Source organism: Notamacropus eugenii, chromosome 1 (assembly GCF_028372415.1).
Source record: "Notamacropus eugenii isolate mMacEug1 chromosome 1, mMacEug1.pri_v2, whole genome shotgun sequence".
In the NCBI taxonomy this organism is placed as follows: domain Eukaryota; kingdom Metazoa; phylum Chordata; class Mammalia; order Diprotodontia; family Macropodidae; genus Notamacropus; species Notamacropus eugenii.
In genome coordinates this window covers 371,136,499-371,159,506 of record NC_092872.1, presented here as the reverse complement: position 1 = coordinate 371,159,506, position 23,008 = coordinate 371,136,499, and the positions used below count along the sequence as shown (strand labels likewise).

At 37.1% G+C, this 23,008-nt stretch overlaps 1 long non-coding RNA gene across 1 annotated transcript in view; it reads right to left on the bottom strand.

Annotated features, from left to right (window-relative positions):
- LOC140518454 (uncharacterized) overlaps window positions 1–23,008 on the bottom strand; it is a 62,012-nt gene that overhangs the window by 26,979 nt on the left and 12,025 nt on the right. The gene's annotated exons all lie outside the window — the stretch shown is intronic.

The window sequence follows — 23,008 nt, the reverse complement described above, 5'->3', positions numbered from 1 at the left end:
TTAAGAACCTTGCCAAAGGTCATACTATGTATGGCAAATAGGTATCTCAGGAAATGCCTCAAACCAGGTGGACTGATATAGATTCCCCTAGATATACAAGCTTTAAAGTATTATGAACTGCTCCATGAATCTAAACTCATCTAAAATAAATTGGCAACATGATAGTTCTCAGAGTTAACTGAAGAACTTGATAACTTGTCCACAATTGAAAGCTCCAAACTTCTTTCTTGGTGCTGACTCAAGAAAAATCACCCTCAAGACCCATTGTCTAAGATGATTTCCAACAGGAAAAAGCAAAGTTTGGGGACTTTTCTGGGTGAAGGGGACAGCAGGATTTCCCACTGTCCCTCCAAAGCTTTGGCAGCAAGGGAGTTATGCCTAAAGCCTGAGTAGAATGGAGAAAATTAGGTTCCTCCCGACTGATCCCCCCAACTCCTAGCCATCTACTTGAAATTGAGAAAGAATCAAACGTACTTCATTTGGTAGTATGTCCACTTTCTTAACACAGAGTACTATCTCACTTACCTGCAGGAAATGACTTGCCCACATGAATCTCTTATTGTGGAGACAGCTTCCTCCATGTAAGCGGAGCAGTTTACAAAACTGAAAATGAAAGCTTCTAGGCACTACGGTATTCTTTGAAAGAGACTATGACTTTCAAAGGTACACCTTCAAGACGAAGTTCCTATACTTGAAAGGCATGACATGTGATGAAAGTGAGGATGTTAAGATAGTTCTTGTGCCTTCGATTACACCTGCAAAGGGAATTTAAAATATCCAGTCCTGGAAATGAGTGATGGGACTTTCAGAAATCCTGCTCACTCTAATAGATTGTGATCTGAAGGAAACTTGCATTGTTGTTTGCTTTGTTTACTGCGTGATATCATAGTGAATATGCTTTGTCCAACATGCTGGGAGACAGGAAGACAAGATCTATAAAACTTTGCATTGAATAAACTCCATCCTGTGTACTGTAAAACAATACATCTTTGCCTACCTCGCCTTATTCACTGAACTCAGGAAATAACCCAATAGCTGATACCACTGATCCCATTTTTCAATCCCCTTACATGTCTCTTGGATGTGACAGCAGTCTTTGTGTGAGTTTGCTAAACATACTGTGTCGCAAGTTTTATAAGTTTCATTTAAGCAAGTTCACCTCTGTTTTTTCACTAAGCTGTGACTCACTGGTATAGGGAATTTAAACTCTTCAGATCTTCACAGTTTGGTTCCAGCCTCCCTCTCTAGTTTTATTGCCCATTACTCCTATAAGGGAGGGGATTCTCCATCCCCCACACCCAAGTTGACATCTCATGGTATATGCTTCTAGGAAAAGAGATAATGAGGCATTGACAAGGTGCTAATATTCGTTGATCTGTGAATTTTCTCTGTCAAAATTAAAGGGAGCAATCTCATTGGACAACCTAAAAAACAGATTTATCTTGATAGGTATTTCTGATTTTTAGCTATGTAGGCTTAAATAGCCAAGTTCTGCTGGCAGTTTAGAGAGTATATGCTCAGGAGTGCTTAGAGGAAGAGTCCTGTGGTTCTCCACATAGGGGGATTTCTCTCTTGCTCCCTCCCTATCAGTCATGGCTAGCAAAACTTTTCCAAACGGTGATACACCATGCAGCATTTTGAGAGTTCATAAGTTTGAGAGAATATGAAGTACAATTAAGGGAACAGAGACACAGATACAGAAAGAAGACTGTGTTGGAGGAAGGAATAGGAGCCCTGGCATCCAAGAAAAGAACCAGCCATAAAGAGGAACAGACCTGAGAAACCCAGCTGAATCATTTACTTAGCAAAGATGCTACACCAAAGAGAGCTATGTGAAAACTCTACAAAGAAAAAGAAAGATTTCCAGATGTCAAATTATCAGAGTTTGAAGTGTGTGTGTGTGTGTGTGTGTGTGTATGTGTGTGTGTGTGTGTTCCTCATTATCATAGATGGAGAATGTGCCTGGGTTTATAGAAGTAGCTTTTATGCAATTTTACTATGCCATTTTAGTACACGCTTGTTAAGAGCTAGTTGTGTCTACTGGCTATTTACTAAGATGAAGCACACTAGTGGGGGCTCATGAGCTATTATTTTAGGAGTAGAACTTCACAGGGTTAGCCTTGTAACCCAAGATTAGATACCTCCTTCTATGCCCAACCAGAGAAAACAAGTTCAAGTTGGAGAATTAACCCAGAGGTTATATTCCCTTACATATACTCTCTATCCACTGCAAACTGTCCTTCTTGCTGTTCCCAAACATCTCCCATCTCTTTGCATTTGCCTAAAATGAACTCTATTCTCACCTCTGTCTTCTAGAATCTTTAGATGTTACCTCTACACAGGTTACTGTTACTTACTCTTACCCTCATTACCCTCTGGTTTGCTGGTAGCAATATAATAAGCAATAATAATATTACAATACAATAATACATCATTAAGTAATAAATTATATGTGAACATATAGTATATTAAATTCTATTATTATATTATAAATACAATAATATACTAATTCGCTGGTTGTAATGGGGCAGAGGAAGAATTTGAACACAAATCTTCTTGAAACTGAAGCCAGGCATCATATGAAGCTCTGGGGACATAAAGAAAGGCAAAAACTAGACCTGTTCCTAAGGATCTCACAGTCTAATGAGGAAGATAATATGCAAATAACCACATATAAACAAGACAGATGCAGGATAAACCAGAAACAATAAAGCAATTGTTTCCTGGATTTCAAAGGTAACAGTTCATATTCTTCTCTTTGGGCTTCTTAACAAGCTTCTAATTGATTTAAATCTTGTGAAACAGTTTGGCTTCAAGTTTATGTCTGGAGCACACCTAGGAAGTTCATAGGAGAAAGCACTAGGTTGAGATTGTTGGCATGGTTTTGAGTCACAATCTTGGAAAATCAGCAGAGGTGGGGACCAGAATGGCACCAGACTGGAACCCATGCCACTCAAAAATCAGTGGAAGGTACTGAGATCTTCAATGTTCAGGTTTAAATAGACACAACTTGGATTGAGACGTGATTCCTTTCTTCAAATATCTGAAGGATTATTGCATGGAAAAAGAAATGAATTTGTTCTGCGTAACCCAGAAATGAAGACCAGTGGGAGTTCTATAAGGCAGATACTTACTTGATTAAAAGGAGAGCTCCCTAAGAAGTTAGACCCAGCCCAAATGGGATAGACTGCTTCAGGGAGTAGTGAACTCCCTGTCATCACTAGAGATCCCACAACAGAGGCTAAGTAGCCATTTGTAGAGATAATGTAGACAAGATTTATGATTTGAATGGAAGTTGGACTAGGTATAATAATCTGAGGTCTTTAGAGTCTCTATAGCTGCTGAGGTCCCTTAGATTCTAATGTTCAATGACTACCCTACAAAACACAAAAGAAGGTAATTTATTCTCTTAATTATGTTTAGGCAACAAGACAACAACAGAAAGAGATCCTGACTTGGTTCCAGGAGTGATCTGGTTTCAAATTTTGCTTATGACTTTCATTATTTGTCTGGCCACGGGCAAATTCCTTATTTTCTTTGCACCTCAGTTTCTTCACTCATAAATTGACAATAATAAGCTACCAAACAGTGTTGTTACAGGAATCAAGTAAGGCAATGCATAAAAAGTGCTTTGTACACCTCAAAGCCCCATAATAAATGTCAACCATTATTACTAAGCCTAGACCAAAGCTGTCTTTAAAAAAAATAATTATTTGTTTCAACTGAGATAATTGTGCCTATTGGGTTTTGTTGCCCAGTGGTGGCAAATTCAATATAACAATCTGTCTTTGTTGGTCCTATGCTTGTTTTCCATAGGAAGCTGGAAGATCATAGAGGATAAATACTATATATAATTACCTACCTCCTCCTACCTTCCAAATACTCTTCATCAAGATAAAAGCATTATATATAGGTTTTACCTGGTTAAACATCTGGTAACTGAACCCAAGGCATTAACTCATTTGAATCCAAAACACACACACACACACACACACACACACACACACACACACACACACTTAACCATTGCTGGCCCTCACAGAGAGGTCCTGGATCCCATGTTTTTTTTTTCTTTGATTTCTCAAAGGGAATAAAAACTGTTCTGAACTACCTAGAGTTGCTAGAGCTGGTCATTACAGCCCCTTAAACATGGATACCCAGAGCTACTTGTGGTGTTAAAGTTCAAAGCACCAGCAGACTGTCCCAACCTGTACCAGCTCTGGCCATGATGTCTTTGCTTTCACTAATCCAAGGACACAGTGGCTACTATGAGGGCTCCAAAATCACAGGGGTTCTCTTGGTCCATTCTCTCATTCTCCACGCACTGACTCACAACTCAAGATTCACCCCCCACTGAATATCGAATCAGCTCCAAGGGACCACACTTGGACGTTTTTCCTCTCTTCATCTCTCTCTGTGTATCTATCTCTCTCTGACTCTCTGTCCCCCTTCTCTCTTTCTCTCTGTCTCTTTTTCTCTCTCATACATACATGTGCACATCACACACACACACACACACACACACAAATACATTCTATTTCTTTAACTCATCTCAATAACCACTCTACACCTCCACCACAAAAACATCCTAGGAGATCAAATCTTGCACAGTAGATCATCAGCATTAATGGAATGTATTGATGCTCCTTAAATAGCCAGGGAATTTGTGGCCATATCAACAGCTGTGGGCAGCTGCCTGTCCCCACCACCTTCTTTGCACAGCTTACTGCCTGTTAATTCAGTTAACCCTAAAGTCTAACACCACTTATCATGCATTAGTTGTTTCCTCTCTCCACCTCTAGATCCATCTATAATATCTACTCCCTTTGGTCCAGTTTTCCAATACTAACCCTCATGCCAGCAGAACATTTGAACTAATCTCAGGCAAGCCTGCCTTCCCACATATTCCATTCATAATTCATCCACTCCTCACAGGAGTCATCACATTGTGAGCTCATCCCTGGAGCATCATGTGCTCTCAGAATTTTACAAATGACAACAATCAGGAGGGTCTATCTGGCCCTGTGGGGTCTATGGTGTTTTATTTGATATAAAAGGATATTTCAAAGTAAGGATCTGTGAGTCCATTTTCTCTCTGCAGCTGAACTCCGAGAACTGAGTTGTTTGTTTTTGTTTGTCTTATACCAGCTTTCCTTGCGCCCTCAAGTATGGGTTTTATTAAGCTGTATACATTTCACTTAAAGCCAAGAGAATGTACTCCGAAAAAAAGCTTTCCTTGGCATTTTGTGGTGAGCAGTGCCCTATTTCTGTTCAGTCTCCAATGCATGCAATGTGTGAGCCCTGGGGATTCGATGGAGCTGTTTTCCTTTGAAAAGCTGTCAGACAACACAAATTAAATCCACTTAATTGAACAGACATAGACAAACGGGTTCAGCTAGTTCAGTCACAAAAAAGAAGGGGGAGGAAGAAGAAAATAGACAGGGCTGGGTGTTTTGCCAGACCCCCTCTCTACAAATTGCCTTTAGTTTAGCTGATAAATGTCCATCAAATAAATTTCTGAAAGTAAAATATTGATTCCAAACTACTACCTTTTTCTCTTTCATCTCCATGTCTGATTTGCACTGAAATTTAAAGCAACATCATAAATGAAAAAAAAAATAAGACTGTTGGTGCAGAGTCAAATTTCTGGGGATTAAATCCCACTACTGCTATTTACCACCTGTGTGACTACCTGTGTGACTGTGGGTAAGTCACTGCCTCTCTCTGGGTCTCATTTTCCTACTAGCTAAAATGAGAGGACTTAGTTAAACCATCTCAAAAGTTTATTCTCAATCTATGCTTGTGTGACTCATGATCCAATTCTGAATCTTGACATTGATGATAAGGTGATCAATTAATCCTGGAATGAACTCCAGAGCATGAGAGATCATAGAAAAACAAATTCTTTCTCAGCCAGATCTGTCAGGATCTATCTACGTAAGGAAAAAGGAAAGAGTAGTTTGGGCAGGATCAACCCCAATTCATCCAACTAAACTGATGTCAGCCAACTTGTCATCAGAATCCTATCCTGAGCAAAAAGATCATACCAATGGGTTGTGGTTACTGATATGATCTATTCTTTTTGTAGGGAGATTTCAGGACAAGAAAATAATGACTAAGTTTCAAAATGGAGTCATGCTTCAGCAGCTGTCTAGTCTACTTCACTTGATAATTGGGGATGACCCAATTAGAAAGTTCAGCACAAAAAGTGGAATCTTTAACCTAAAATATCAGTCATCAAGTATTTATTAAGCACCTACTCTGTGTACAGAACTCTACCGCCACTAATCATGTGAGGGATACATTAGAAATAAAAGGTACAGTCCACACTTTCAATACTCTTACAATCTAGATGAGAAGATAAGACTAACACAAAGGACAAGAATACATCATAATAATACAAGATAGGGAATAATCAATTCTTTTACCATATGTTGCACTTTGAATATGCTCAGGGATGACAACCCAAATGAAATATGTTTTTTGTTGCAGTGACCTCCATTCTTTTCAAGGTTCAAAGTCAACTCTGAAACAAATGATCTGCCTATCTGTCTTTTTGCATCCTTCATTCAAATCTAATTAGAGTTTTCTAAGATAGTAAGTCTCATTTTAACAAATTCTCAACCTCCCCTTCTTGTATTCTGCAACTGTTCTTAAAGTTTAGTTCTTTACTCCAGGGCTGTGTTGTTCTCACTTCTCCTTGACCTTGAGACTAGTACTGAGGTCAGATAGGATGCTAGCTAGAGCTAATAACAGGGATGCTGATGGTTAAACCCTGAGAATGATGTCAATAAGACACCACATAATTTTTATGATTCCTGGTGCATGAACAAAGGGGGGAGACCAAAAGAAAGATGCCAGGAAGCCATTTTAGCTATTATACATGACTAAGAGTACCCATGCAAACTATTTTGTTCATTTCCTTTCCCCACCCTCCAACTGGTTTTTGGTTTTGTTTTGTTTTTTTTTTTTGCTATACCACACTGAAAAACACAGATTGTGACAACAGATAGTCATTGAATCAACCATTTTGGGTATGACATTATTAATAATGTAATGCAGCATCTGTTGCAGAAGTTGAAAAGGTGGAGAAATTCTATAAAGAATCTAATAAGAACCCTGCAAATTAAATCAACATTTAATGTGATACTCAGTGGCAGGATAAATGAAAACAGTGAAAACTAAGTTAGAAATATGACTTTGTAGTAAGGTATGATGAAAAATCAAAGAATTGGAGACTATAGTAAAGTCTGATGTTTATACATCCTGATTACTTTCTTCAAGAGAAGAATCTAAGATGTTGGACATAAATCTTCAAAAAGAAAAGAATTTTTTTGTATCAGAATAAAAATTACAGAAAAGGAAAATTATATCTGGCAGGAAATGACTCATTAATGATGTGGAAATTATTTCTGAATAAAGTGAATACAGCCAGACTTGTTAAGAGTTAGCAATAAAAAAAGAAAAATGTTTATTAAATTTTTTCAAATAAATGTTTATTGACTGTTGACTAAAAATGAGAAAAAGATAGGCCATGAAATTAAAATAACTCCATCCTGACCTACTTAAGCAAGTTATGATATCCCTTCAATACTAAGAAATGGATGGAGAAGAGGACATCGATACTGATGATTATTGCATACATCAAATAACCAATACAAATTAATGACCACTATGATGATCCTACAAATGGTCTTACTCAGAAAACCCTTGATTTACTTACAAGGGAGAAAGTAAGAGTAATCAAGTGCAACACTGACTTAGGACATAAACTTTTTAAATAAAATCTTCTGGAATGTGACAGTGCTACATTATAAATTACAAATAACATTATCTCATAAAAAGGTGTGAACCAGAGGAAGGGAAGACAGCTTTTTTAAAAGCTTGGCAAAAAGCCCAACTAAGTCAAGTCAGCAATTAAGGTTGAAACTAGTAGGGACACAAGTAGATGAAAAAGAAAATATGTCTGTAAAGATTTTTATAACAATTTCTTTCACTAAGAAGGACAATGGAAATACCTCATTTGTAATGTAACATCACAGTCCTTGATATGATTTTAAGGGAAGTAAAAATGTCACTGAAGAAAGATAGGAAAAACATCAGAAATGGGATATTATATACATAGAGAAATAGGGAGATAGAGAGATAGATAGATGGATGGATGGATGGATGGATGGATGGATGGATGGATAGATGGTAGATAGATATAGATAGATATAAATGGAGAATACTATGCTAAAGACAATAAAACTTTGAAGCATTTTGAGGGATCAATTCTCAAGATGTCTGAAAGACAGAAATATATCCAAAGTGTCAGGAAATCTTGAGACTTTTTACAAAAAAAAAAAAGAGATTGAGAAAATACCAATAGTTATCTACCCATATGCTCATTTTAAAACTTTATAAGAATAATTTGCATATATATTGAGCACATGTTTGTGGAGAGTATTATAAGGAAAGAAGTAAACTTTTACAAGAAATATTTCGCATTAGAACACATCTTCATCATCACACATTTCAGTTAAAGATATAGAAAATAAGATACTGTGCTGCACTTTATGTTGTTTGACTATTTTTAAACATTTAATTTGCTAATCAAAACATTGCCTTAAAGGCTCTCTTCCAAAAAGGTGTCTCCCATGAATATCTCAAAATTATATAAGACAACTTAGGATATATGACATGGAAAACCTTGTTCAACATGTCACTTATGAGCATCAAATTATTGATGACGCTGTTGTCTTCTACATATGATAGGGGTGAGCTATGAATCATGAAATAAGACCTGCTCTGGCTCATTGCTAAAAACTTCTTGTGCTTTGGGATGAAGGGAGGTCATCCTAGGTAGCATGAGATGGGCCCATGCACTGGCCTCTTGCTACAGGACATATGACCAATCATAATTGGTATCTTGGTCCCCATAGTATGGGCAGGAACATTGATCTCCCACAATGGGGACAGGGTGACTGACCCCACTCTTAACAGGGGGAGGCAAAGTGAGCCAGTAGAAGTTGCCCACTTAGTAGACTTCAAATAAAAATAACTTCTACTCTCATTTTATCTTCCCTTCTTTTGAGCATGCCTGAACTCTATAAGCTCTTGTCAGAAAAGACTCTCAGCAAAAGGTAAAAGGGGTATACCTTCCTCCTCCACACCCTAGAAACAGCTAAAGCAGCAACACTCGCATGATAGTGTATACATAAACTGGCCTGAAACTGGATCTCAAGTCCCTAACTTCCCCTTCTCTCTATTTCTTTCTCTGAGTATAGGTTACCAAACAGTGATCCAGAGATGGGTGTTTAACCTTGGTAACAACTTTATCGTTTTTACAAGTTGGGAGCTCTCAAGTCCATGCAACTATTTTAATCGCAGCAACTATTTTGTGGAGGACAAAAATACAAATGGAAGAACTAATAAATCCCAAACCATCTAATTTTGTTCTCTTTTGTGGATTTTGAGAGAGGGAAATAAGAGAGTGGAGGGGAAGCAATACACTAGGGAAGAACGAGGAAAAGGGAAGAATTTATTATTTCACACTATTGGGGTGAGATAGTGGAAAAACATACAAACATGGAAGGAGTAAGGAAAGTGAGCATTTTATGAGCCTCTATTTCATCTGAACCAGACAAAGGAGGTTTAAATACATATATACACATACAGAGACACAGAGCTAGATGTAGAAATACTTTGAACTCAACAAGGAAACAAGAGGGGACAAGGAAAGAGGAGAAGTGGGTTGAAAAGCCAGGTGAGAGGAGGGAATAGTCACAAACAAACAAATGTCAGCTCTGATGGTAGATCATAAAGATTAAATTCAAAGGATAAAAAGAAAGCGTAAGAAATGGAGATCAGAGTCTGGACTTGGTGAAGAGGGGAAGAACAGGAGAGTAGGAAGAGACTTCCTTTTGGATTGATCAGAATCCTCTTTATCCACCTACTCTCTCTTCGCAAAAAGGGAGGAGAGGGGAGGCAAAGATAGGAAAACATATTAAATGATTTAATGAAGTGAAATAAACCATTAAGAATAATAACAGTGAAGAATAAATGAGATTAATCCAGCTGCAAAATAAGGGAGCTGGATGAAATAGAAAGAAGAATCCAGTAATATGCTGGATTCAAGAAACACAGTTGAAACTAAGACCTGGTTTGGGAGGTGGGAGATGGGAACTAATAAAATGGACAAACTGCTAGATGATCTAATTTAAAAGAGAAGAAAATTAAATTACCAATATAGAGAATAAAAGATAATTCACAACAAAGGAAATGAAGAAAATTTTAAAGTTTCAGGGTGGATTTTTTTGCAGGGAGAACGGGGAAGGTTTTTGTTTCTTTCTTCGTTTTCATCTGAATGAGAGGTGACTTGGTATAGTGGGTAGAAAGCTTCAGACCAAGAATACCTGCATGTCCCTCTGACATATACCGGATGTGTGACACTAAGTCACTTAACTTCTTGTCATTCTGGGCAGCTCGAATGTTATAAATTGAGAAGTGCTGACCTGCATTGGCAGAGCTTCCTTATCTAAGTATTCCTGAGGTAGTGAAATCACAAGTCCAGTCCCTATTATATGAAAACAAAACTAAAAACTTAAGTGAAATGGATATTTACAAAAATAGAAAATATTCAGATTAACAGAACAAGATAGAGATAAATTAGTCAGTGTCAGAAAAGGAAATTTAACAAGTCATAAAGAAAATCCAAAAGGAAAAAAAACATAACCACAGAGATTTACAAGTGAATTCTATCAAATATTCGAAGAACAATGAATTCCATTAAATAATGGAATTATTTATAACAAGTTTGAAGGGGGGAACTGACAGGATCCTATGAGACTTCCTCTATGAAACATGTATGGTCCTGAAACCAAAGCTCAGGAAAAATAAAGAAGAAGAAAAAACTATAGGAAAATATGTCTAGTGAATATTGATCCAAAAATATCTAATAGAATGTAACAGAGAAGCTACAATATCATTAAAAAGATTATGCACAGTAATAAAGTTAGATTATATCAATAGATGCAGAAAGGTTTTGACAAAATACAGTGCCACTTTATTTTTACAATGTAGGAATAAATGCATTTTAAGACATAAAAACCAAGGCATGAGATGGAGGTACATTCCAGGCATGGGGATAGCATGGAGATAAGAGGTGGCATATTATAGTTAGGTAAAAGCAAGTAAGCCCGGGAGGCTAGGACATAGTACATATGAATGGAGGGAAATGTTTAATCAGCCTGGAAAAGTTAGGACTAAATTCTGAGGGACTTCAAATAATAACCTGGGGGGTTTCTGTTTCATTGTAGAGGCAATAGGGAGCCACTAAAGGTGTTTGAGCAAGGGATTGATTAACACAGGATAAAAGATTATTTTGGTATCATTGTGAGAAGTATATTCAAGAGGGAAGAGACCAAAATCACAAAGTCCAATTAAGAGGTTGCTATAATTGTTCAGGTAAGAAGTGATTAGGAACCAAAGTAGAATGAGAGCCATGTGAGTGCAGAGAAAAGGATGAATGGATGGATGGATGGATGGATGGATGGATGGATGGATGGATGGATGGATGAATGAATAAGTGTTTAAATGCTAAGCGTATCCCAAGCACTGTGCTAAGCACTCAGGACAAAAAGTGTGTGTGTGTGTGTGTGTGTGTGTGTGTGTGTGTGTGTGTGTGTGCGCATGTGTGTGTGCATTCCCACAGAAGAAGCATCCAAGCATATCATATCTAAACTTTGTATTTCCTCAGCATCTAAAGTGGTACTCTGAAGCTAATAGGCTCTCAATAATTTTTTACTGAATTGAATTTGTTATGTTGGAATTCTGTCTCCAAGTTCGGAAGATATTTGTCTCTGTGAATGGAAAAAGAATTATTTTTTGTTGAAAAACGGAATGAGAAGGTGTTGATTTGTTACATAATGGACTTAATTTATATATATGTGGTCATATAAACATAGAGTTATCCCTTCCACATTGCAGTATTCCTGACTACAGTATCAATATATAACAGGCTAGCATAAGAAATTAAAGGAGAATTTTAGGGGAGTTTTATGGAAACCACAGATGACACACAAAAGCCAGCAGATGACAGAGTTTATGACAATTTTACAATAAGGTACTGTAAACACCCCATACAAGAAAAAGAAAAAATTCAGACTTCTCTGGTATGAAGGAAGGGCCAAAAATTTTTACATGGATTTTGCAGATTGTGTGGGTGCCGTGGCCCAACCCCCATGATGTAGAAGGGATAACTGGAGAGAGAGAGAGAGAGAGAGAGAGAGAGAGAGAGAGAGAGAGAGATGAAGAGAGAGATAAATATTTTTGTGTTAAAGGAGACAAAGAATTTGAATTCTAACAGGAGTAGACAACACTCAGTGGATTGGTGACTAGGGAGGAATGTTTTTGTTCTGGGACAGTGGAAGATGCCAGGCATGTGGTGGAGCTAGAATGAACAAGAACCCACAACTGATTGCATTTGGTGGGTGGGGAAGAAGAGAGAGTAGAGGATGACTATGAAACTGAGAACCTGAGAGCCTAGAAAGATGTTGCTGTCTTTTGCACTGTCTTACCCAGTGTTCCATGTTCCTCACCATGGCATTATCTTTAACTATCCCCTTTCCCTCACTTCTCATTTGTATCTAATCAGTTATCAAGTCTTATTGATTCCACTTCTACAGCATTTCAAGCATCTGGGGCAGCTAGGTGGTGCAGTGGATAGAGCAGGAGTCAGGAGGACCTGAGTTCAAATCTCACCTCAGACACTTGATACTCACTAGCTGTGTGACCTTGGACAAGTCACTTAACCCCAATTGCCTCATCCTGGGTCATCTCCAGTCATCCTGATGAATATCTGGACACTGGATTCAGATGGCTCTGGAAGAGAAGTGAGATTGGTGACCTGCACAGCCCTCACTCACTCAAAACAAAGTTAAGTGCAAGTCATGTCATTATTTCTGATGTGAACACACACATTTCAAGCATCTATCCTTTCTTCTGTATTCCTGTTTCTCTTACCCTAACATAGGCTTTCATTCCTCCTTTCTGAAATATTGAACTAATGATAACAGGTCTTCCTGCCTCCATTCTCTTATTCCTCTAAATGATCTCTTATACCATAGCAGACTAATATGTCTTATGCACATCCCTTGTCACGTCATTCCTTTGCTCAGAAATCATCCGGGGCTCCCAGTTCCTTACAAAATAAAGTTCATACTCCTCTGCTTGGAATTTATAATCCTATGTGACCCCATCCTACTTTTCCAGACTGATTTATCTAAAGTTGCTTCTAACCAGATACCCTGGATTCCAGTTAAAGATAATGTAGCAGGAAATGTGTTGGATTCCAAGCAAGAAGCCCAGAGTTTGGAACTCAAGTCTGTTACCTCTTCCTATGTGACCTAATTCTATATCCCTCAGTTTTCTTAATCTGTAAAATGAGGGAGTTTAACTAGATTATCTCAAGTCCCTTCCAGCTCTAAATCCTATGATCCTGTTATTCTATGGTTCTGGGACATACAATGTACTTCCTTGACTTGTACTTGACTTGTACTTGACCTTGGCTCCTGCTATTCCCAGTGCCCAGAATGTCTACCCTCCTCCTCTTCATGTCTTGAATGACTATCCATCAAAAATGCCATCTCCACTATGAAGACTTTATTGACCCCCATTCATAATAGCATTCCCTGGAGATCTCACTTAGATCTCAGTTTTGAGTGTCTTTGATTTACTTGTCCTATGAGATTGTGTATTATAATTTACAAGGTCCTTTAATAGCAATAATTCTGATCAACAATTAGTGTAAGTACAATTTTACCAATTTCAGAAATAAACAGATAAACAAACAAAAAATTATGCATTGTAATTTCTTGTTTGTGTATTGCGTGCTCCATGACAGGTCACTCTATCCCTTTCCTCAATCACTCCCAAAACTTACTAGAAGAACTCTAACCTCTACCCTCACCCTCTGTTTATAATAAGCCCTAGGACCTCATATAGTACTTTGCTTCACACTGCCCTATCCATTCATTTTTAAAATATCATGAATAACAGTCATCTCCATTTGTATCACAATACTGTTACTTAAAATGTCCAAGGATACCACAATCATCCATGATTACTCTCTTCTGAAACCAGAAGAGAAAAGCTCCCAGAATATCAGATTCGGACAACTGGTACAAGAGCAAATCCTATTAGCACCTAATAATTATCACTGCCCTTCCATGCTGATAGGTACAGCATGTAGGGGCCACTCAGACCCAGAATCCCAAACACAGTCACTCTCACATCAGAACTCAATGAACAACCAGAGCATTGTAGCTCTACACTTGTAATAGACAACTCTCTTATGTATGTTCACTGAATTCTCTCTTCATTCACTTACTCTTTCTAAGCTCTCTTGATCCAATTTCATTCCATGTTACCATTCTCAAACTAGATCTATTCTCAAATTCCCCAAAACTCAGTATAATCCATCTCTCAGCATAACACTAGCTCCTTTGTTTGGGCTCATTCCTTGGTCACACCCAGACCACTTTCCTACTATTTCTTGACCAATGCCAACCTTTAGACCACTTCCCAGAGGCTCAGGCATAGGTCTATAGAAATAACTAGCAGTTGTATGCTTTCACGGTCTTAGACACAGAGCTATTCTTTTTTTCCTGACAATATCCTGCATCTTTTTTTCCTATACTCAGAAAAGACTTTAAGCTCCATAAGGGCAGGACACATATCTTATCATTGTATTTCCCCAGCACCTAGCAAGCACTCTGTACTTCAAATATTTCCACCAGCAAGCAAAACCCTAGTGACTGGCTTTAACACTATATACATCATTCCACACACACCATGCTCAACCTTTTAATACTTCTTTGGCGAATTAAATTGGTGAATTAATCCATGAATTGAATGAGTGAACAAATTTTGTCTCCAAGCTCAGAAGATACTTGTTTCTGTGAATGCATAAATTTTGTGTTTTGTGACAAAATGAAATTAAAAGGTGTTGATTGGTTACATAATGTATTTAAAATAAATGAAAAGGTAAAATATTCAAGACAGGCAATGGTTTATGCCCACCTAATTCATGACATTGGCTCTAAAATCAAGAGTTTAACTTCATGATCCTCTCCCCACACCCAACTTTTATGTTTTACAATTAAAATTTGTTAGGAGAGAAATTAAAGGGTGAATTTCTTCTATTCTCAATAGGAGGAACTTGGGTGGATGGAGCTCTAAGACTTATAAAACTCTAACCTATAATATAATTTCCCCCTAGGTGGGACCTTTGAAGTCTTAATAAAAAGGATTGAAGAAATTCCTTATTCTTCCCTTTGTTTTCAGTAGGAATCCTACTGTGTATCCTGAAACCTTACACACACTAGGAGACAGAATGACAGATGATATAGTTTGATGGTCTCTAAAGGGCCAAAAATATCTCCTCAACTGAATGCCTGAAGTTTCTACCTTTTAGCAGTATGCTCCTGAGATCTTATAGAAGCATGTGCTTTCTCATTAAGTAAAACAGTGGGATCTCTTTCTACCCTGAACTTGTCAAGTACACATTGCCTGCACTTTCCTTTGTCAATGTTGACTACTTTATCTTGTCAGGTATTCATTTGTGGGAACGTTCCATTTCTCTCTAATTAGGTAAGAGAATCCTTTAAGGAGTAAAACGCTTCTTAAACTTTTTCACATGAGAGTCACCATGGCATACTGGAAAGGGCACTGGATATGGAGTGATAGATGTATAGATTTCTAAAGCTGCTGACCTGAAAAATCATCTAGTTTAACACTACTACTGAACAGATGGGGAAACTGAGACCTAGACAGAAAGTGACTTGCCCAAAATCACATACAAACAGATGGGGATTCACGTGATGGTGGGCAAGACACTTAACCTTCTATTTGTTTATCTCTAAAATTGATAAAATTGTACTTACACTAATTGTTGAACAGAATTATTGCTGCAAAAGGACCTTGTAAATTTTTACACACTCTATAAATTGAGTTGCTATCCTCATCACCATCATCATCATTTATTTACCATAACTAGAACAGTCAGTTAAGTCATAGAGGTGAGACCTTAAACATGCTCAGATAGCCAACTAAAGAACATCATGACAGCACTGAGCCCCCCAGGAGGATGTGGTCCCAAGTAGCTATAGGCAGGACAACATCCAGATGAGCAGTGAAGGAATCTCATTTTAACTTTTGCTTACTTTACAGTTTCATCCAGAATCAGCCCTGTCTTGAAGCGGGGTGTCAGGAGGATGGAGGTAAATGAAAAACCTCTTAAGAATGCATTGAAAATTAAAAACTAAGTTCTCCTGCTTCTGTTCCTGCTGTTGAGTGCATACAGGTATCCTGTAATTAACTAGTGTTTTGTTGCATTTCTCCAATCTTACAATATTTATGTACACTTTCAAAAAACCACAATGCACACAAAAAAAACCAGCAGTAATAGACAACAGATATTTTATGATGGGGCTATTTATTTGACTTAGAAGAGATAGGAAGCAAGGAGCAACGGAATGAAATTTTTTAAGAGTCCTGCCTTGCACTAAAAAGAAAACCTCATAGATTAGGAAAGTCTCCCAAGGGAAATGATGACATTTCAGTTATTTACAAAACTGAAAACTACCATTGAATTCAAAATTTTCTTTAATGAAATCATTTAAATTTATTTTTATTTATTCATATTTTATTTATAAAAGAATGATCCCTCACTTACTAAAGAATAAATTAGTGTCTTCAATGTGCAGATCTCTAAGGTGGGATGGAAATAGTAAGCCTGCTTCTTCTCTCCTCTGCCCCTCAGCCACCATCTCAGTGCCCCTAAGGGAGCAGGACTTAGTGAACATACTTCCTCACTGAAGAGAGGGGAGGCAAGAATTTTTAGTATATAGTCAGAACTTTAGTAGTAAAATGTTTGAAATCTGATTGCTCTAAGGTGCTTTATTCTTAGTAAAAATATTAAGCCAACTATCTGGATAGTATTTTCCCAAGTAGGAGTTTTTATTTTATTTTTCAATTTGTATTGGTTTTTTTCTTTCCTTACTGGGCTATGTACTGACCTACCATTTATCTATTAATAACTTCTATTTAAGCCTATTTGTTTTGCTTCAGAATCATTTTCAAATATTTCTACCACCAAGTAAAACCCAAGTGACCTCTTTTGATACTATATGGACCATTCTACATACATCATCCCCAGTCTCTTTACTGAGAGGAAGGGTTTTTAAGCATGAAAATAAGTCTTGCTTTCTTCTTTGGAAAAAATAGGTCAAATCAACAAGCATTTATTAAGCTCTTCTGGAGTGCCAGGCATAGTACTAAGTGCTGGTAAATCAAATACAAAGAAAAAAACAGTTCCTACTTTCAAGCAATTTCACGCTAATGGGATAAAGCAATACGTAAAGGGAAGCTGATAGTACCTGGCTCAAGGGTATTTTGGAGCAGGTAGTCCACAAAGTCAAAAAGAGAGCCCAGAAAGTAATGAAGAAGATAACAGTTAGTCTGGGCACTTTCTTTAAAACACAGCTTCCAGGTAGAACTTACTAACCAGAGGAAGACCACAAAGGGGCAGTGGGATCTTCCATGGTGAGAAGACTGCTGGGTTATTAATAAAGTAAGAAATGTAGAGAGTTAATATAGAGAGCAGTGCAAGAATGAAGTGTCTTTTAATTTTTTCTTTTAAATTTTGAAAATCAAAACAATCTTATTTTATCAATATAAAGAGTTGGAACCAATATAACAATTCCTTAAGAAGGCATTGGGTATCCCAGGAGTGGAACACAAAGCTAAGATTCAGTAAACGGTTGCCATGGGAAAATATGTATTTTTCATAAAGTCTCAGGATAAGTATTATCTCACATATACATGTGCCTGAAACATGTTTGTGCATGCAAATACTACATACAGTTATGCCTTCTTTTCACTGAAAAATGTTCAAAGTTTAATGGATAGGAAAGGCATAGGAGATGAGGAATGGCCTGTTTAAAGTTAGCAGCTTGTCCAGAATAATAATAAAGACCATAGAAAATAATGTTTCCTGGTAGGGCCTCTCTCATTACAATAAAACATACTGAATCATCTTCTCTCCCTGCCCTCCCCTCACCCCAAGGTGCATTCTTTGGCCTCTCTTCACATGCCTGTTGGAGTGGTCACAGCTGATATCCTCTAAAATCACCCCCACTTGAAACCTTGGCTTGGCATATGTCCAGTAGCTTTCATCAAAGAGCTCAACTGAGATAAACTTCCCTGTGCTCTCCCTCAGTGAATTCCTGGTGATTACCTAGCACTATGTAGAGTAAGGATTTAGGAAAATTCTCCTAAATTCTTTATTATATAATGAATATAAAGCAATCAATTGAATCAAATAGTTACCCAATACATTAGTAAATATGAACCCTGAGGTGTTCAGTCTAGAACACCAGACTGAGATGGGTTGTTTCAGTGGTCAGAGAGAATGACATTAATGAGACTGTGATCACTGGGTCAGTCTAACACGTAAAATAGCATGAACTATATCACCAACCTGGCCAATGGTCTCTTGGTGCTCTTTTAACCACAATGGAACCAGATGGGAGAATGTGGGTGGCTCAGTCTAAATTCTATTGGTTTACTACTGGAAAAATAGAGTGCATGAAGAGCTTCATGTCTAACCAAATAAATGAATGTATCAAAAAATTAATTAATAATTAATTGCCCTTAGTGTGGCAAAATTATTTAAATTTATATGGGCCATAGTTTTCTTACAATGAAAACCATGATTATTAGGTATGGCATGTATCAGGATTCCTGAAAATGGGTTAAATTGTAGACTCAGAATAGACCCTTAATCCAAACTCCTACTTTGGGTAGGAATCCCCTTCAAAAAAAATTCCTAACAGGAATGGAACATTGAAAGATATTAGAAATCTGATCAACATCATGATGACTTGTGACTTCAGAAGAATGATGGTCAAAGCATACCTCCCTCCTTTTCACAGATAGGCAGTAGACTACATAGGTATGGAATGAAGCATGCATTGTCAGGTATAGGCAACGTGTTGATTTATTTTAATTGTACTTCTTTGTTTTAAGAAAGGATTTTTTTATTGGGGAAGAGGGAGAATGGTTGGGAAATGATGAGGATATTTTTTAAAAATCAGTAAAACATTGTTTAAAACCCCTTACAGATGAACATCCAGCCTATGATTGAATACCTCTTGTGACTGGGAAGCTTACTACTTCAGTTAATCCTATTTTAAAGAGCTGTAATCATTAGGAATATTTTCCTATAGCTATAATTAGTATTCCAATGCCAGCAAGTACTTGATAAGGGAGAGAGGAGATCTATTGGTCATAGTTCTATACTCTGAAACTTTACAGGACATCTTTTCCCCTATTCACCAGAAGACTTGCTAACTACTTTAGTGGAGAAGAGGGAAAACAGCTCTTGTAAACTACCCATACCTCCTACCTTTTTGTGCTTGTGATTCCTACATAATATCCATGTTTCTACTCTACATAAGGAAATAAACCAGAAGAGAAAGAAGCTCTTTATGGATTATGAGAATAAACTAAAAATAAGGGACTCCCCCCACCAATCTGTCCCATCTTCCCTATAGAAAGAAGAATAAGTGGAAATCAATGTAACTAGTAATGCGATGCTCTTTACTCTGAGTTTTATGAAAATTTATGAATATAAATATAATTATCACCTACATTTGTTCTTGATGTTCAGCCTAGTCTTGCTCTTTTGTACTATACTTTTCTACTCTCCTGGTTCTCCCATTTGCTACCTTTATGCCTGTATTTTTAGCAGGGTTTGTTTTGGGGTTTTTTGGCTAATGTCACTACTTAGGAAATATTTGCATTACAGGAGTTTCATCCACAGCACTTACAGCAAATTAACAGCAATAATCATCTTTATTGTAGCTATGAGATTCTGGAAAGGTCAAGTTGGCTATAAAAGAGCTGATTCTGACAAGTCCTTGAGTGTTAAATTTCCAATTAAAAGATTAAAATTCCATTCACTACTAACCAAACAATATATCCTTGTCTTTAAAAAAAAAAAATTAAAAAAAAATAAAAAAGCTTTAAGGAGCTTTTCAAAATGATTTAAATGGTATGCTGGACATTTGATGAGTTAACTGCTCATGAATATACCATATGGATTAAATTTCTCTTGAAGTACACATAAGCATGTTTAATAGTAGAAGAGCTTGGAGCAAAACACATTTTGAGTGTTTTAAAAAACCCATACATTTGTAAAATTATGTTAAGCACTTTTTCTGAACCTAAATTTGGTTTATTTCTAGAGTAAAAGATCCTTGTTTTTCATAGACACTTTTCTCCATTGCTGGCCTGGTCTTACGGAGGAGAACTCCCTCCTTCCAGGCAACCAAAGCATTGGAGCAACACAAATGAAGACCAGGAAACTGAAGAGGGGAACCAGTCACCCACTAGACTGTCAGCAAACATATTTCAAAAAAGAGACAAGGAAATACCTAGAGACTGCTCCAGATAAAAATTTTGATTAAATTAACTTTTATCATACACGTAGTTCAATGTTCTTAGATTTAGAGTTAGAAAGAGCCTGAGAGGTCATCTGCTTCATTTTGCAAATGACGATTTCACCATCAGACACTTGCTGGTTTCTGAGGTTAGACTGGATAATTGTATTTCTAATGAGAAAATCTGAATTTTAAGGCAAGAAGGGAAGGTACAAAAGGTTAATCTATACATAATACTCCTACTGCTGATTACAAGGGAAGAGCATTGCTATTCCAAACTTAATGTAATCATAAGCAGTTGGAGCATGGTCTGGCTCAGGGGACAGCTCAAAGAGTGATCTGTTGGATAGAATTTGCCACTATACTGGAACCTGGTAAATTTCTCCCCTCTTTACTTCCTCTCATTCCTCTGCCTCACTACTACCTGGTAAATTGGCATCACATACTTTCAGGAGTTCCTTGAACTTTTTAAATCTTGCTTATTTGCTGTATGCACTTTTATAATGGGTTCTGTCTCTATATAATGTCCTGAGGATCTTATTGCATTCTCAGCAAATGTTTACTATAAATGAGTGAATGAATCATACTAACATTAGACTTAACTGTAATTTATGTTGAAGTTTCTCTCTCCCTCTCTCCCTCTCTCTCTCTCCCTCCCTCTCTCTCTCTCCCTCTCTCTCTCTCTCTCCCTCTCTCTCTCCCTCCCTCCCTCTCTTTCTCTCTCTCTCTCTTTCTCTCTCTCTCTCTCTCTCTCTTTCTCTCTCTCTCTCTCTCTCTCTCTCTCTCTCTCTCTCTCTCTCTCTCTCTTCTCTCTCTCTCTCTCTCTCTCTCCTCTCTCTCTCTTTCTCTCGTGGGGCTTCAAAAGATAAAACAGTTACCAAAAAGTAGGTCAGTATCATCACTATCACAGAACTGGAAGAGTTCCTAGAGATCTTCTATTCCAACACCTTTGTTTTATATATAAGGAAAATAAAGCCCAGAGTTGCTGATCTACCTAGCATCACAAATAGGAAGCAGCCAAACTATAATTCAGACTTCAGTCCTCTGATGCTTCATCCAGTGTGCTTCCCACTACAATTTGTTAGGAAAGTGACTCTAAGTCTCCTATTCTAGATATGTATTTCTAATAAATCTGTGCCACTGCAACTAGATGTCACAGTGGATAGAATACTGAACTTGAAGTTAGGAAGATCTTTCTCAGACACTTACTAGCTACATGATTCTGGGCAAGTCATTTGACTTATTTTTGCATTGATTTCTTCATCTATAAAATCAGAATAATAATATACCTAGTTCACAAGGTTCTTATAAGGATTAAGAGAACGTATGTAAAACACATTGCAAATGTAAAATATGGTAAAACCACACACCCATCAGATTAACTAAAGTGACAGAAAAGGAAATGACAAATGCTGGTGGAGATATGCATTGCTACTAAAACTGTGAACTGATCCAGTCATTTTGGAGAACAATTTAGAATTACGCCCATAAAGCCTATAAAATTGTCTATACCCTTTGAGCCAGAAATGATACAACTAGGTCTGCATCCCAATGAGATCAAAGAAAGGGGGAAAGGATTTATTTGTACAAAAATGTTTATAGCGTCTTTTTCTGTGGTAGCAAAGAATTGGAAACTTAGGAAATGCCTATCAATAGGGGAATGGCTGAACAAGATGTAATATATGATTGGGATAGAATAATATTGTTCTGTAAGAAATTACAAAATGAGTGGTTTTAGAAAAGCCTGGGAAGACTTACATGAGGTGATACAAAGTGAAGTGAGTAGGACTAAGAGAACATTGTATGCAGTAATATAATATTATAATGATAATGAATTGTAAAAGACTTGGCCACTCTGATTAATACAATAATCCATGATAATTACAAAGGACTCATAATGAAAAATGCTATTCATCTTCAGGGAGAGAACTGATGAATTCTGAGTGCAGATTGAAGTATATTTTCTTTCACCTTATTTTTCTTGACTTTTATTTTCAACATGGCTAATGTGGAAATAGGTTTTACATGGCTTCATATGTATAACGTGTATCATTTGTTGCCTTCTTAATGAGTGGAAGGGCAAAAGGGAGGCAGAGAATTCAGAATTAAAAATAAGATAATTTTAAATAACACTAAATTTTCTAAAAACAAATCTAACATATTTGTGTTTTCAAGTGAGGGCAATATGAAAATTTAAAATGATAGTGATCGAAGGGAAGACTTAATTTGACTGAAATTTTAATGGGATTGTTTAAAGACAGAAAAAAATGCGTTAACAGAAGTGACTATCACTAGGAAAATGATCTTTTGGAAAAACTTTCAAGACAAGTCTATAATTCTAATTCTCTTGGAATGAAATTGAAAGCAAAAATAGCGTGGAGATAAGAACTGCTAAGGATTACTGAAGAAATGGTAGAGAAAGAGAAACCTTGAAGAGGCTTTCCCCTAACAAAAGGAATCCCAGACACACAGGAAGGCTTTGAAAGCTACATGCATGTTGTATTTATTATATTTGTTTTTAA